The sequence below is a fragment of the Pteropus medius genome, unplaced genomic scaffold (assembly GCF_902729225.1).
Source record: "Pteropus medius unplaced genomic scaffold, Ma_sr-lr_union100, whole genome shotgun sequence".
NCBI lineage: Eukaryota > Metazoa > Chordata > Mammalia > Chiroptera > Pteropodidae > Pteropus > Pteropus medius.
The window spans coordinates 3141252-3155888 of NW_024349804.1; the positions used below are offsets into that span (position 1 = coordinate 3141252).

Consider the following 14637-nt stretch of genomic DNA (forward strand, 5'->3'; position numbering starts at 1 on the left):
AAATAACGAGAAAGGAGATTTCGCAACAAAACCTATACACAGCAATGCAAGGTTGAGAGATTAATTTGAGCACCATTTTCTCTAGGAAGTAAACTCCCTGATTAATAACCGAATTGCATGTATGATTATATTGACAACCTAATAAGCAGAAGCAATTTCGAGAGAATAACTGTGAAAATCAAATGATTTCTGAGAGCATTATTAAGTAGTAACAAATATTAATGGGATTGTTATCAGACGCTAATCTTTAAGCAGTGCAAATCGTGGTGACTTTTGATGCTTTTAAGAGTAATCATTGAGAGTCTATACCTGACTTTTGTTAACTTGGAGCTCTGTTTTATTTTTCGCCAAGTGTTTCTATTTCTATTACAAATACCTACTCCCATCAATATGATTTTGTTTTATTATACAATGTGATCAATAATAGCCGTGTAATATTTGCTTTAAATATTCAATCAAGGATGATGTGCCATTTGTGATATCATATCTCATCGAATAATACTCAATATGTGATCTTTTATCTTGCTATGAAATTAGAGAAATATTTTATAAAAGAAAGCTGTCCATGAAGTTTCCATGGTAGTTTGTATTTTCCTTTGATAAAATTTTAAGGTTCTACATGTTTCTCACTGGAATGAAGTGCAGTGCTTTGCCTTTTTCTCTCAGTCTGTGCAGAGTTTTCTTAAACTTCTGATTTCGAATAATTTTATGAAGATAGTAAATGGTCGCGAAGTCGTAAACCATAAGTATTGAACCCAAAATACAGTGATTGTCTAATGACAGGATGCTAATTTATAATATGAAATGTATAGAAAGCTAGTATAAGGCAGCAATATTTTAAGCCTTATTTAATGCATATTTAGAAATCAATATAGATGAGATTCCTTCTCTTTTGTTTTGAGCCACAGGAGAAAAAAATAAGAACTTTGAGAAATAGGACAGATAGATTATAATAAAATAGTAAGATAGATTTATGGCTAGGGAAATGTGATTACAGGAACGTGTGTGTGTGTGTGTGTGTGTGTGTGTGTGTGTGTGTGTGTGAAAATTCTTTTCAGCTCAGTCTCTAATACTAAATGCTGTAAATTCTGGCCAGAATCTTTACAAGTGCTCAAAATGCAACTTGGAAAAGCCAATTTATGTATTTACTAGAGGCTGTGATAATATACACTGTATATATTGCAGAACCTAATGTAAAATTCATTAAGGCACTTTCAAGTCCCTTAGCTAGTAATTAATGAAGAGGTAGGAAGCAGAGTTGAATTAGCTTTAAAAATTTGCTTTAAGGTTGGATATACAAGCAGTTGCTAATTATATTCTGAACAATCAACATATGTCTTTGTAGTTACCAAAAATTTAAAGCAATACAAATATGCCTTGGATGATTTCCCCACCCCGCCCCCATTTTATCAACAAGCCTTTTATCCTCACTTTTCCAATTAAAGATGTGATCTGAGGAAATAATGATTTTGTTTTACATTTGAAAACAGGTTGATTCTGTATCATTTGGCAGTTGCCTTTCATTTGATACCAAAATGCACACGCCTTTACACAAACATAGAAAATTTGAAATGCAAAGAAATTTTTAGGGGCACAAAATTTCCTTGGATATGTCTTATTAGTGTTATCTCAAGTTAGAGGAAAACAGTTTTCTGAGAGCTTTTCATGGAAGTTTTGGCGATGACTAGGATCGCTTATAAGTAATCTAATTAGTCATTTTTTTCCCTAAAATAATCTTTATGTTAGAGAGTGATAATTCAATGGTAAAGATTTGTCCAGATAAAATACGATACTTTCATTTTACCAGAAACTTTTTACATATTTTTGTCATGGCAAATCATTTTTCAGAGAGTGGATTTTACAAACACATATATTGGTGTTACTGACCCTGAAAATCTATAGCATTTTTAAAGATTCTCTGTTATATATAATAAATCTCAGAAATTCATATGCAAGTATGACAAGTTAATGGCTACCATATTCAGTGTTGTGAGGTACAATACAGAATCAATTATCCTTATTCCTTCTCCCTATGAGACCTTCATGTACCATACTATATTCAATTCTAGAAGGGGCTCATGGTAACCAATATGTTCTTGTACATCTAAATAAATAGAGATGATTTATAAGGGTTGTAATATGGCACTGGGAACATGAGAGTCATTCTGCTGATGGTCAATTTATGTACCACAGAAACCTACAGAACATCCTATCATATAAATACTAACCCATGAAGAAAGGATGAATGATATCACAGGTACCAATTTTTAAACTCTTCTTCCTCATATATGAAGTCTAGTAGTGGAATGTTTTATGGTACTTATTTTGAGGTTATTGGGACATTTATCAATTCTCTGTACCTAGTTTTCTTAAAAACTCAAGACTCAGACACATTTTCCCGTTAGCAAGTATTCCCAAAACATGTGTCTGAGGTTGATATTGCCTGGAGCTCTGTTTCAGGCTTCTAGACTACAAGCTTCAGGTGTGGGAAACTAAAACAACTTAAACCAAAAACATTGAGTTGCTGTTTAACTAGTGAGTTAAAGTATTTCAAATGGAATGAAATTATGTTATTAAAAGCACGAGGTGAGCATCCATCATTTCCTTAGATTAAATGGCAGAGAGAGTGATAGAGGATTTGTTTCATGACTTTGCACTGAGTGATTTCCAGCCTTATCTCTGTTGAAGTTTCTGTGGATCAAGCCAAATCACAAGGCTAGTGATATAGAAATTTAGGTATCTTTATGTTGCATTTTTAAAGTGTAAAGAGAAAATAAAGGGTAGCCCTTAGCAAAATCAGATAACTAAGAAAGCTTGTTTCACTTCCTTTTCTGTTCCCTTCTTTCTCCTTCCCGATTACAAATCACAGGATCACATTTTCAATCTCCTCTGACCTCCTCTTGTGACCCCCATCCCTGCCACATCTGAACACGGGGCAGATACACTGCATGCAAAGGGTATGTTGTTTTGAAGACTTCACATCATTAAAGATTCATAAAACTCACGTTTATCCTGGCAAAGATGATAGGTGTTTCTATTTCCCAGTTCACGTGGCCCTGATACATGTGACAATTGAAAAGACAGTTTATATTCACTTGGCGTACCAGCTCTGAAATTATGCTATCCTTGATTAATTTTTTATTTTTTAATTTCTGTAATTTTTTTCTAATAAAGTGAGATTATAGCACTTATAGCACTGTGTGACATTTGCATTATGGAAATGCACATAAAATGCCACCATTTCTCCCAGTTTTCTTGCACTTCTTCTATTGAAACATGCCCTCAGGTAAGAAGAAAAGCGAAGAAAAATGATGATGTGTTTACTTGACTGCCAAGGAATACCTATCAGTGGTATTTTTTCCCCCAGAAGGATTTACATTTTAAATTTTATCAAAAGAACAATTTTTGTCTTCTGTTAATAAGTTTAACTTTTCAGTTAGGAGAAATGAGATATTTTGAGGTATTCAGCATCTTGCCTAATCATCTCAAAATCTGTCAGTTGCTGCTGAATCTGGTTTGAGGATCCCTGAGTTCAATGGACAAAACAACTGTAGATGCAGATTATTAGTTGCCTTTTTATTTCAGAAGGAAATCTACACGTTAATGTTTAATAACCTTGTAGTTTATGTCCTTCACCCCACAATTAGTATATTAGGTGAACCTGTAGGGCATAAAAACTTTTCCAAAGAGATTTTTTTTATCATTGTGTGAACTTCAAAGCTGTAATTGATCTCGTAGTCTTAGATATATGAAATTGGAAAACATTTGTAAGCTGATTGACCAAATCAGTCGTCAATCAATATATCATAACATTTGGTCTAAAGGGAAGAGCTAATATTCATAGAAGGAACTGCATTTGCTACTACTGGTTAGGCACAGCTTTCCTGCTGGAACCTTTGACAATTCACATCGGTGCCTCATTTAAGTAGTCGGAGAAGAAACATTGAAGTTTCAAAATACAAGACAAAAACTGTTGAGAATATTGTATGTTGATTGTTATGTGTATTAGTTATGTTCCTGGCAGGAAACAGAACTCACACTCAGGAAAATAATTTAATAAAGGGATTTTGTATGTGGCAGGGTATGAGGAAATTAACAAGGACATTGCATACTTTGGAGCTAGTGACAGCAAATGACCCAATGAGCAAGGGATGGGAGCCATTTTTGAAGCCGAGAGAGGGGAATCATGCTGAGGGCTGCTTGACAGGAGATGAGGTCTTTAAGTCTAGGAACCCAGCCAACCCATGGACACCTGATAGGAAGGGAGCTCAGGAAACAAACAAACAAACAAACAAACTAAAAACAGGAAAACTTGCTGGCCGCTCCATTCTTCTACCTTCAGATTTTTTGCTAGTGCTTTCATTGGTTGACCCCACCCTAGAAGCCAGTGGTCAAACTAAGTAGAAGAAATATTCTCATGGCCATATTTATTATTTTATACTTGCCCATCACATGTATTATTGCTGACTAGGCTTTCTTTCTTGAAAATGACTAGCATCAGTTATGCTGCTTCCCCTCAAGAGACATTGAAGGTGGCATGACAAGCTAATCATACCCCTGGGTGACTTGTCAGGTCTCGATCATTCTACCACATCTTCTACCAACATTGTTTATCTTTTATTTTGACCACATAGCTACTTTCCAAAATTTCTCTGTGTGTTTCTTAAACCTTATAAGTCAAATAAACTTACACCTTCAAAGAAACTGACTGTTTTCTGAGGAGATGTCACCTTAATCAGCCAAATTAAATGACACATGAAAACAACATAATCTGCCTTGTATAGGAAGATGGTATTATAACCCAGTATGATACAATTATGACTTGTGTTTGCTAGATAGGATGATGAGTTTTGTTTGGTAAGATATATTTTCTCTCTCCAAGTTTCTGTTTTCAGCATTAGGATATATTTGTGAGTTGGGAGGGGAGGGGCTATAATCTGAGAAGCTTCCCTTACTTGTGGAAGAAATCAAGTCCAACTGGCCATGATAGAAATCAGCACTGATATATACATATTTTTTTGCAGTATATGCCAAACAGTTTGACAAACTAGTTTTTATCAAGCCTCTGCAAAGTGTGGCTCTATGCCTAACATTATCCATTTCTCCTGACTGGGAGAGATACTGCAATAACATCAGAATGTCTCAAAATGTTCTTTATTTGGGACCAATGTTCACTTTACATTTTTAAAGGTGAACGTATAGGACTCTGCAGCAAGTCAACATAACATAATGGCTGGGAAGGGGCAACTCATCTTTATTTTCCGGGAGTGTGAGTCAAAAAATAACTGAACGGGTGGCCTGGATGGGGAGGAGTAAACTCATAAAAAGCAGAGTCCCTCATCTGACACCCTTCTTTATGTGTCTCATGTCTGGCTCACTAACTGACTCTGTTTTGCTTCCTCTAATGTCTTTTCATCAGAATCTTAATGACCATAACATAAATCTATTACATTAAAAACGAAAAAGGATTCTGAGACTGTGTTCCAAGAGAGCTGTTTTCTCTGCTCAACCCCCAGCTATGCTTCTGGGGGGCAAAAGTTAGGAATTTCAGCTCAATCTCTAATCCTACAATCGTGAAAGTCACTCTGCTGCTCTGAGCTGGGTCAGCTCTTGTGTAAAATGGGGATATTCCTACATATGTTTCTAATACTGGCAGGCATTCAAGAAATAGTAACTTTTGTCATTATTACTGGTCTGGTTATCTATAGGATGTTCTGTTTTTATTTTCGTTATTTTTCAAATTAAATTTTCTCCAAAGGTAATTGGATGCCTAATCATTATTACGTAGCCTGGTAATTAGGAACAAATAGGAAGCAAGCTATATAAATGACTGCAATTTTTAAACTCTTTTGCTTTTCGTTCATTAGTTTTCAATAACTATAATTGCCTTTTATTCATTTAACTATCATTTATTAAGTGCTTGTTAAGGGCTGAGCCTTGTGGTTTTATAAAGCTATTTCTTCATGATCTCCACCTGCCTCACAGTTACTCTGCCAGCAGAGCAAGTAAATGTGGGACAGTTAACTCGACAGACCAACACATGCTAAGCTTTCCAACTACAGAGGAGACCTGCATCTTGTGGTTTTAGCCAAGGAGGGGCGAGGACAATGAGCAACCTAGGTGATGCAATAAGCTTTTAAAGTATGTTTCTCTGAAAAAAAAATTAAAGGTAGAGAAGGCTGGAGAGAAAGGAGCCAAATGAGGAAGGTAAGAGAGCAGCTAGGAGGGAGATCAGTGGGATTATTTTGTAAAAAGAAGAAGTTTTGCCAGCAAGCTCAGTTGCAAACACTGCCAGATTGCTGCAGAAACTATCAGCAAAGCCCACCAGAAGGTTCTATTCCTTGTCCAGAGAAATAAGTCTGTGGCTTACTGAGTGATCAGGTAGCTAATGTTACATTTCATCAGTTAAGCACCTGTTCAGATGCCATTTCTTCCTCCTTGGACCTGTCTTCACCCTCGGATGTGCGTTGATTTCCTTTCTTTCTGAGTCCTCATGGTACAAGTTATCTGTCCCTTATTGTTCCACATTTAATTATTCAGCAACTCCATATTATTTCACAGATTCATGTGTTAGAGCCACATCTCAAATAGATCTGAATCCTGTAAAAGACATAAAAATATTTAATTCTCCAGCTCTACCTTAATGCAAGTGTTTACTGTATAGTATCTGTTCAAAAATATAGGTTTGTGGGAAGATATCATAACTAAGTATCAGTTTCATCTTCCATTTAACTTAATGTGTTTCTGAATCACATTATTGGACTTGAGCTATAACCATTTGAGCATCCCACTGAGAACCTATCCCAAGGTGCCAAATTTAGAATGCAGTGGGACTAAGACATGAAACGATATTTGTTAGAATTCAAACTAGATCTTTGTTTCACTACACAGTTCTCCCGCTGTGAACTCAAACCCACTCTGAAGAACTACGTGATGACTTTAATTCTCAGCTCAACTATCGTCTTAGCCACTTTTCGTCCAACCAATCCAAAATAGCCCCACCCATAGTGACTTTCCTTTATAGCACCTTTTTGGAACTTATTTTACTGATTGGGTGACCAAAATTGGGGCACTTTGGAGAGTAACAGGAGGCAACCTTGATAATCACAGACGGCATGAATACAGGCACAAACTGAGACCCTCCCAATCAAACTGAGACATTGGTTCAGCCTCTCCATAGAAATTGCCACTATCTGAAATAATTTAGGTTATTTATAAGAGTCTGTATACCTGGAATGTAAACTCCCTTTTAAGGATGGTGTTTGTTTTGCTCATTGTTGTAATCCAGTGACTAGACCTTGCCTCGCACATAGTAAATGTTCAATAAGTCGTCAGTCGTTGGATGTATGATGAAATTGCACACCAGTGCTTTTTCTGGGACGAAGCTACGACATCTCCTGTCTGTTTCTCTATGTGTCTTTCCTAAAGTTGGTAGGATTGTGATTAATTTTCTGTATCACTTCTGATCTTGGCTATGCCAGCTACTCATGCTGATCTCTGCAGTGGTTCTGCCGCTTTCTTATCTCTGCCCAGTACTTCTTTCCATTTCAGAAACTGTTGTAGATAATTCTGAGCCCTGGAAGTCTGAATTATTATCTCTAATTGTGCACAAAGCGGGTTATAACTGTACATTTTTAAATAGGAGTAGGTACTGTATGCTTACTCATTTGCCTCAAAAGTCAAATAGCCTATGGATGATTTATGGACAACTGTCTATGCGTTTGTATTTTTTTTATTCTACGATGAGCATAATATATGTATTATGATTTAATTGTGATGTTTTTAAAATGATATAAATTTATAGGATCTTCTCACTTTTAACTATGGTAAACCTACTGGAAACAAAAAAAAGATACTACCTCAGATGTACTATAATTTTAGAGGTATTATAAAAAATATTTTTGGTTTCAGTTGATCTGTTTTCCATTTGTAGTTTTCTTCTCCAACTTGCTTATAACTCTGAGAAAATCATAAATTCTCCTAGCTCATTATCTTCTACAATGAGGAGATTTCTGTTTTGCAGGATCAGAAGGTAAGAGCCTTAAAGCTTGTCAAATCAGTCATGTTCCTCTGTTATAATATGTCATCAAGACACATAGAGGCTGTTTTATTACTAGGTATTCATAAAAGAGTTTCCTAACCATCTTATAATCCCCTGAGCCAATAAAAAGTCAAAAACCTTTAAAGAACTATGAAGCCAGTTCTATAGAAGTCTTTTAGAACTTTAAAGATGAGTTTTATGTTCTGTCTACTATTCCCAAGGGAAACTCTACAGCCAACTCCTGGGCATGTGCCCAAATACATGCAAATGCACCTTCCTGATGATGCCCCCTTCTTTCTTATCTCCAAGTGAAAGCATAGCCTGTGATCTCTGAAGTTTAAGAAGCTTGTTCAAACTCAAATTAGTGAAAATGTATAACACTAAGACAGCAATAAAGACAGCATTTTGTATGTCATGGTACTTAAATAGTTGAGCTAGAATATATCATTAGATCATAGACATGTAAAATCTCAATGGAACATAAAAATCACTTGGTCTTACTTCTTAATTTTCAGAAGAGCATATTGAGGCCTGGGCTACTCGAGCTATTTTACCGAAGTCCTGAGAGCTAGTGAGCCCTGTTACTAGTCCATTGCATTACCATTCCAGAAGAAAAGTGAGCTCACAGCTGTACTTTGCCTGTGGTAGTGATATGATGTGATAGCAATACCTGGTTTTGACAGTCAAGTTGACCTGATCTTAAATCTTAACACCATCTCGCCTTAGCAAATGACCCTGGGCAAATTTACATGATACCTGTTTCCTCATAAGAAAAATTAAGTGATCTCAGTTCAAGCTACCACTAGGTTCTTTTGCAAGCCAGCATTTTTAAGGATAATAGTTGAGTCAGTACTCATTCGGAGAGTTTTAAGGCCCATTTTGAGCACTGATTTCTCAATGCAGAATATAGCAGCTAACACCATCCAAACACCAGTCAAAGTGTGGTCAGTGTATATCAATTTAAAATTTTCAAAAAGAATAGAATATCTGGATCAGAAAGCTCTTTGAAAAATGATAAAATTTAAGATCTGTGTACTTAAAGGGTTATATTTCATTATATTTTAATACGCTCTTATCAAAAATCCTCTCCTACCTAAAAATGCCAGATAACTTGTTTATCGTTTCAATAGGTGCAGCATAAATAGTTTCACTAAAAGTCCGAGTCTAAAGTTCTTACATTTTTTAAAAATTGGTAATTAAAGAAAGATTTTTTCTTCACCAAAGGTTAAAATTAATAACGTCGTTCATCTTGCCTATTCTATGGGATATAAGGTGTAATAGACTGAAAAAACAACAATGAAAAGTAGAAATGACCTATTTCAGAAGTCAGTATTAAGAACCTGCATTTTTCTTAAATTCATTATGAAATATAAGGAAATGGGAAGTATGTATAGACATTAACATCAAATCTTTAGAAAAGCCAAATTTATTTAATAATATTCATTAGTTTATATTTTAAGACTTTAATCATTACCAACAAAATAAGATCAACGTGTAAAAGTATTTTATTATGAAATATGAATTTAAAAAATTTTAGAGTTAGTATGTAAATTTAAAGAATGTACAATGGCTACACACTCAGACTTCAGAACAAGAATACCAGTCATTAGAAATGCAAAAATTTTAGGCTAATGCTACTTCTTCCTTTGTTTTTGTTCTATGTAACATGATATTGAAAATTTTTATTTCGTAAGCATTTTTTTTTCTTTTTACTTGCAAGACTGTATATTCCAGATCCTGACCTCTATAGAATGACATACCTGTCTTTGGTACCTGGCTTCACCAATCATTAGCAGTTATGGACAAGTTACTTTGTTTCTCTTAGGCTTGATGGCCTCATCTATAAAAGAAGTTAATGATAGCGTCAACTTTACAAAGATTTTGCTAATTATGCAAATAACATAGACTTAAGATGTAATTGTAAGACAAAGCGGTTGTTTGGTAAGAGTTGTTTTCATACTAATGATGTTCATAATGTTTATTAAACATTTATTGTGACTCTAGTCTTTGTGGCACATTCAGAGGATATGCCGAGGGGTTTGAAGATGCATGAGACACCAGCTGCTCAATAAAAAAGCTTAACGTCCAGTAAAGGAGTTAAAACATTAAGGAGTAAGAGTAAGGAGTAAAAACCCTACTACAGGTTTGAATGTGTTAAGTGCCAGAAGAGAGGTACGGACAATGTATTGGTAGAATTCAGACGAAGTCTACTTTGTGTTGGTGGCGAAAGAGTAATTCTTAGCAGTGGAAACATTTGAGCTGGATTTTAGTATCTATGGGTTTGTAATTGCTGAATTGGTGGTTGGACCTACCAAGAAGAGCAAAGAAACAGGGGAAGGGAATCAATGGGATATACAGAGATTACTGCATTGCCAAGTTTCATTTATCCAGCAATTATTTGGCAAGTGCCTACCCTCTGATACACACTATTCTGGGAACTTAGAATGCATCGGTAAACAAAAGAGCATTACTTTCACATAGCGGGAGATGGATGATAATCATACTAAGTTGGTTAATTAAATAGTACATTAGTGGGTGGTAAGTGTTCTGGGTGAGAATGGAATAGAAGTGGGTTTAGGGGAGCTATGGACGTCGGAGTGTGTGTTAGTTCGTTAGAGCCGCCATAACAAAATGCCATAGATTTGGTGACTTGATCGACGGAAATTTATTTTCTCACAGTTCTGGAGACTAGAAATTCAAGATCAAGGTATCCGCAGGTTTGCTTTTTTCGGAGGCCCCTCTCCTTAGCTTGCCGAAGGCCCCTTTCTTACTATGTCCTCCCATGGCCTTTGCTTTGAGAGGACATGTCTCTGATAACTTCCTATGTGTCCAAACTTTAAGGATACCGGTAAGATTAGATTAAGGCCCACGCCACTGGCTTCATTTAACTGAATCACCTCTTTAAAGACCTTAAGGAACAGAAAGCAGGTCAGTTAGCAGATGCAGAGCAAAAGCAAAGCGAGTAATTGGAGTAATTGGAGATAAAGGCAGAGAAATCAAGAGGACTGGAATATATGAGGCTTACAGGATGTGGTGAGGACCTGAGCGGAACTGAGCCTGAGTTAAATTCAATCATGATGACCACTGGCTCATCTTTTGAGGTGTGTGGTAGAGCGAGAGCTGACAGCAACAGCCCACGGGCCAAATCCAGCCCGTCGCCTGTTTTTATGTGGTCCATTCACTAAGAATTTTTTCTCCATTTTTAAGTGAGTGAAAAGAAATCAACAGAAAAATAATAGAAAGTTAGAAGAAATTCGAATTTAGTATCTAGAAATCAAGTTTTAGTGGAACTCTGCTCTTTCATGTACGTGTGGCCTACGACCGCTTTGTATTAGAAAGGCAGAGTAGTCGTGAGGGAAACTGCTCATCCTGCAAAGCCTACGCTATTGACCATCCACCCCTTCCAGAGTAAGCCGTCTGACTCTTGCCAGAGCGGCCCGGGACAGGCACCGGTGGGAAGAGCGGAGGTCTGCCCAGGCCTGTAGCAGTGGAGGCCGTTGCAGGATTGGGACAGCATCGCTGGTGAAGCAGAGTGTTCGGGAGAACTGATTAGATCAGGGACTGGGGGGAAGTTGTGGGGTTTGAATTCACTGCCATGAGGCAGGATATTGTGCAGGCCTTTGAGCAGAGATGTAGAGATGTGCCCCCACCACCGCCATAGCAATATTTTAGGAAGCCCAATTGGCAGCAGATGGCTACAGGGGACTGACTGCGATGCTCAGGTCAAGAGATACTGGTTGGTGGCCTGGAAATGGAGAGACGAGGACAATAAAAAGGTAGAGTCAAGAGCAGCCTGAGCACGTTGAGCAGCGTTTCCATTTTCTATGCCTGTGAGGAACCTTCTGTGATAATATAGCAGTTTTCAAACAACTTTAAAAATATCTCGAAGTGCTAGAATGCTAGTATTCTAATTATATACCCGTTGAGTTAAAATAGAGTTCTTTAAGTGAATCAGGCTGAATGCGTTTTACAATTTGGGCCTTTGGATGTGTAATATTTAAAATATGAACTCAAAAGAAGACCATTAGTCATTTGTAAGTGGCCCCAATATGCATTTGTAACATTTCATTAGCATTTATTGGTTAAAAGCAAAAATCTTCAACTTCACATTTCTGTTTTTTATTCTGCGAGCTATTTTCAACCTTAGTTTTAAAGTACATCTGTAGATATCCATTATCTTTGCTAGAATATTTGAGTTGCTTTTCTTCCAATGTGTATTTTGGAAGATGGATGGATCAAAAGGCATTTAATTCAATTTTATGTGTTCCTTAAATAATCTCAATCATATATTTCATGGAGAACACTGCTTCTTTCTTAAAAATAACCCTTTATTGTTATTGCTACATTAGTTACATAATCTTAGCTGATATATTTAAAGAAATGCTCAGTGTTTCATGTATTATGTACCAAGTTTTGCAGATTTGTTTCATAACGTATATTTTCCAACTTATTGAGTCCTATCTTTCCAAATGTAAGTAATGATAAGTAAGGCTAAAACACAAAACACTCTAAATAAAGGAGGAAAAGAGTGAGCTAAAATTGTATAAATCTTTTTAAGAAAGAAATAGTTATAGCATAACAAACCCAGACTTCAAACCCAGGGCTGATTTATTTATATATGAAGGAGTACAACATTCCTTGAATAAATATATTTTTGTTGACAGAATCTTTTCAACATAGCTGTATTCTGAAATTGGACTACTTAAAAGAAGCACGACATATCTCCGCTGCATTGAGGAGAGGAAAACAGATCTCCTGTTCATCTAAAAATCATCAATCTTTCCCAAGAACAGAGCGGTGGTTGAGGACCCTCACTAGAATTGCCAAGGGAGGAGTCATTTCTAGACAAGATTTGAGGATGACTTATCTAGGTTATGATTTAACTTTGGGAATGTCACTCTTAAGTTTATATTCACTTAACTGAATTAGGAAGATGATACAATTCATTTCATATGTTCTATCTTATATGTGTTAAAAAGGAGGTTCTAAAGTCTCAAAAGTCTCCTAACTTTGAGAAGAGATTAAAGTGTCACAAATGTCGATAATGAAAAAAGCTGGTGAAGACAGCTCCAAAGTCAAGAAATGAGAGACAGTGCCTCTTCAATCCATTCCCATCATTTTGCAGAGGAGGCTAAGTTCATTGAGCACCATGATGCTTGGCATAGTTGTCTCAGCATATCTTTGTTGCTGGACCAGATTTAACTAACAATTTAATTGCCATGCTCAGGTTAAAAGCTCAGGCTAAGACCCCCTTTCTCTTTCTGTTGGAGTCTGGACTATAAGTCCATCAGCCAGTATGTGATGCTTACATTGATAGAAGTAAGCTGACTTTCTCTGACACTCAGACTTCCCACTGAAGAGCAGCCGGATCACATAGTAAGGAAGGAGTTCCTGTTTGATGTTTCCTTTCAGACTTTTGATAGCATCAGTGGACATCCTCGAGTTACCACAAATATACCTTTGTCACACTCAAACACCTTTAACAGGAGAGCTTATCTGAGACTCAGTGTTCAGCAAGGCAAGTATAAATCTAAATTTTGATACCATAGCCAGATTTTGTTTAGACAGTGTTTTTGTGGATTTCTTCAATTTATAGCAAAATAATAATTTTCCTATGAGAATTTTTTTCATTTTATAATACATTTATTTAGCTAAAACTGATTTATTTTAAAATCATTAGTTCAGAGGTTATACAGATATAGTAAAAAAAATCATGAGGGAGGTACTAGGTGGAACACAGATATGGCACATCCATGAATGGGGTTCACAGATGACAGCTTCAGAACTTCTCTAGACATGGCCAAAGCGTCATATCCTGAGATGCAAGTAGTACAGTATAGGGTGAAAAGCCCTGGAGTAAGAGCAAGAATACAAGTTCTTGTGCTTGATTTGTTAGTTAAGGATATTCCAAGCTTCATGTCTCAAAGGTACATAAGGGAAATTGGAGTTGGGAAGAGCTAAGTGTACTGCAGCTCTGCATTCTAAGATAACTTGCAAAGGTGATGATACACTGTCATCAAAATGTAATATTCAGAACGATTAAGGAACATTACCCACTCATCATAACCATTAGGGGCTAAATTGCCCCAATAAGAAACATACAAAATTACTTCTTCAAAGTTACTTTTACTCAGAAGTATACAGAGCAGTTTAACCCTCCTGAAAGCTTATTTGAATTAGATGTAGAGAACGCCCACATTTATGATATAGTAGAAGAGGTAGGAAAGTGCAAGGTGCATGTGTGTGCACATGCACACACTCACACACAGACACACACACAGACACACACACAATCCGTCCTGAGCTATGAACTTTCGTGTCCATCATGATCAAGTTTCTTGTTGTTACTCTAAGAACAGATTTTGATGAGTCTCTAAATAAACTCAATAAATATAACAAAAAGCTGTAAGTATTACTTTAACTCTGCTGACAGGGCATTAATATTCTCCATTCTAAATCTGATTTGTTAGAAATTTTAATGCCAAAGTGTTTAAGAGATTCTATCTGCTGATAGGACACAGTTTTATCTTCATTTCTGTTTTCGAATGCTCCCTGCAAGGCATAGGAAGATGTGCTGATGTCTTTGAGTCTTAAAA

General features: G+C 36.3%; 1 protein-coding gene across 3 annotated transcripts in view; it reads left to right on the top strand.

Moving 5' to 3' along the window:
• Nucleotides 1-14637, top strand: part of KCNIP4 (potassium voltage-gated channel interacting protein 4) — a 914902-nt gene that overhangs the window by 194376 nt on the left and 705889 nt on the right. The window lies entirely within an intron of this gene.